The sequence below is a fragment of the Sphaeroforma arctica genome (assembly GCF_001186125.1).
Source record: "Sphaeroforma arctica JP610 unplaced genomic scaffold supercont1.985, whole genome shotgun sequence".
Taxonomy (NCBI): Eukaryota; class Ichthyosporea; order Ichthyophonida; genus Sphaeroforma; species Sphaeroforma arctica.
The window spans coordinates 7,577-10,828 of NW_014039573.1; positions in this window are offsets into that span (position 1 = coordinate 7,577).

The following is a 3,252-nucleotide window of genomic DNA, read 5'->3' on the forward strand; positions in this document are numbered from 1 at the left end:
TAGTCGTACCACCCCGCTCTCCACCATGTACCATATTTTAGATGGTAGAGTGCTTGCTCTCGGAGAGAAGGAAAGGAAAGGAAAGGAATCGTATACTACATGGTGGAGGGTCTCATGCCCCTCCTACACCCCTCCCCTCCTCCGGTACCCCTAATATACGGGGATTGGGGGGGCCCTCGTACTGGCCCCACTAAGAGTGGGGTGAGGGTGTCCGCGGGATAGAGCTGTGCCCTCCGAGAGAGATCTGAGTGTGGCGACAGCATGATAAATTTAAATAATAATTATTGCGGGTGAAGTCTGTCTGCGACAGATGTTTTCTATGGCGTGCATAACTTTTTAGGAGAATTCTATTTAGTTTCCGCTGCATTATTTTTACTAATCTTTTTTATTTTACCTCAGAGTGAGAGTGAGAGTGATATAAAAAAATTAACCATCACTTTAATTATATTAACTATAGTAATTTTAGGGACGACCCAAATAAATTGCCCGCAAGGCTGTCTTGACACCACCTGTCTTCAGAGATGGTGATCTATGGGGATGCCATCCGGCGAGAGCATGCCCCCACTGAAAGTGGATATTTTAATTTTAGGTGTAAAAATAATAACACTACTAGGTTTACTTTTTGTCTTAATCTTATGGAATGAAAACCCCCCGTCGGAAAGAGGGGGGCACGAAGACATCCCTCAGGGACTCGGTCACCATAAGGGAGGGATTTTAATTTTATTATTAGGTACAACTGGTGTACTCTTATTAGTTGGGGCTAATGATTTATTAACGATTTATTTAGCAATGGAATTACAAGCTTTATCTTTTTATAGTTTAGCTGCTATGAAAAGAGAAGAAGAAGGTAGTTTAGAAGGAGGATTAAAATATTTTGTATTGGGTGCATTATCTTCAGGTATTTTTTTATTTGGTGCTTCTTTGATTTATGGAAGTACAGGATTAACAAACATCGATTCACTAAAAGAAATAGCTCTTTTTAGTTGAGGTGGAGGAGAAAATCTAAATAGTTGGCCCTCTCGGGACCCTGCGGGGTCATTAGCTGTAGGAAGTATTTTAATTTTTATAGCTTTAGTTTTTAAAGTAGGAGGAGCACCTTTTCATATGTGACTACCCGATGTCTATCAAGGTTCGCCTACTATAATCACCGCCTTTTTTGCAATTGTACCAAAATTAGCTATTTTAACTTTAATGTTACGGTTAGTTTTTTTAGACCCATTAAATAATTATTTAGGATATTATTTTGGTGTTTGTGCTATTTTAAGTATGATTATTGGATCTCTTGGCGCCTTAAACCAATCTTTAATCAAAAGATTATTTGCCTATAGTGCAATTAGTCACGTCGGTTATGTTTTTATTAGCTTTTTATCCGGGGTTGAAAGACAAACTGCATCCGCTTTAATTTTATACATGATTATATATATGATTACCTCTGTGGCCTTATTTGCTCTGATTTTAAGTTTAAAAAAACAATTAAATTCCAAACCCTTAAATTATATTATTGAATTATACGGTTTATCCCGAGCACAACCTCTTCTTACTATTAGTTTAGCTTTTATTGTTCTATCTTTAGCCGGAATACCACCATTAGCCGGCTTTTTCGCCAAGTGATTCATATTCACTGCTGCGATTAAAAATGGATGATACATAATCGCCATTTTAGGTATTCTTACTTCTGTGGTTGCTTCTGTTTACTATTTAAAATTAATTTCTAAAATGTATATGGATGGCGGAGTAGAAAAAATAACACTCACTGAAGAGATCCAAAAAAACGGATATTCTAATCAAATGCTGTCGCCAGACGGCATCCACACCCAGATCTCTCCCAAGGGAGGGGTCGAGATTCTATTAGAAATTTTAAGTCCAATACAGAAGGTTGAGGTTTCTAAATCTATTGTATTAGGTGCCTCCTTGTACCATATTCTATTTTTATTGTTTGTTCCTAACTCTATTCTATTACTAACACAAGAATTGACTTTTACTTTTACAACTTTTTACTTTATTTGCAAGTGTCCCTAATCTCATTTTAATCTATTAAACTCTCAACGAGTGTGTCATACACAGGTATATAGCAACACCTGAGATTATACACTAGTGCTGCCTATCGTAGATCCGAAGGGATGGATCTTACAGTCTCTTTTCCCGAGGGATTGTAGAGGGCTCCCGAGGGATGGTGGATACTAGCCCAGCGTAGCAGGACCACAGAGGATACTCCATAACAATTGTACTACTACTCAATACACAAGCTTAGCTTACCTCAAGCCATTAGGATCCTAAATAATACCCTGTTCCCGTTGATTACAGATTGTAGACTCTCACAGACTTATACTTACTCCCTAACCACCCATCCCAATAACTAAGGAAGGGTACTCTAATCTCTTTGAACATACCATAGGCCATCCACCAGGGGAGTATCTAGATTTTCCCTAAGAGATAAGAATGAGGTTTTAATTTAGGGATGGGAGATAAAAAATGGTATTTTTTTAGACTGGGGCGGGGTGTCACAAAAGATAGGACACCAACGGAATCGAATCAGTCCCGTCTAAAATTACCATCGCCCACGGGGGTGGACCACACAATCAACCACAATATAAATTGGCAATAAGAGTATAGGGGGGGATCGAAGAAGCTATCCCTACGGGGACATGGTTTTCTTACTGGGTTTAAAATACCTTACATCTTAAAAATATAAAAAGGTCAACTTTCTACTACTTTATTTTTAAAATCATCTTGATATTCTAAAAAACTTTAAAATTGTTGGTCCAGTCATTTATCGACTTCTAGATTAGCCTATTGACTTATTGCCTGGCCAATTGATTCGCTAATTGCCTGGCTAATTCCTTCACTGATGGTTCTACCATGTACGGCCCCTCTTTTATTTTAGGGGCCGTAGGATAGTTTACATGGTGGAGGGCCTCGGGACCCTCCTACACCTTCGGTACCCCCGGGGATCCCTCGGGATGTTAGGTCCATCCCCATCCCTACGGATGCCTGCCTCTCCGATAGTTTATATTTTTATTTTTATTCAAGTATTGCGTGGTGGTTAATACAGGATTATGATAGTCTGAGTGGAATGTACTTTAAAATAAAGTATAAAAGGTAAAATGAAGATAGGATGATCTTTGTGCTAATTAAATTATGACTGAAGAGACGACCTAGGTATAAATTATTATATTACCCTACCGGTGCAGCATTGACTTGGAATCACGACATACAGACCAATATTCTAATAAGAGTATAGCATTACCCCAG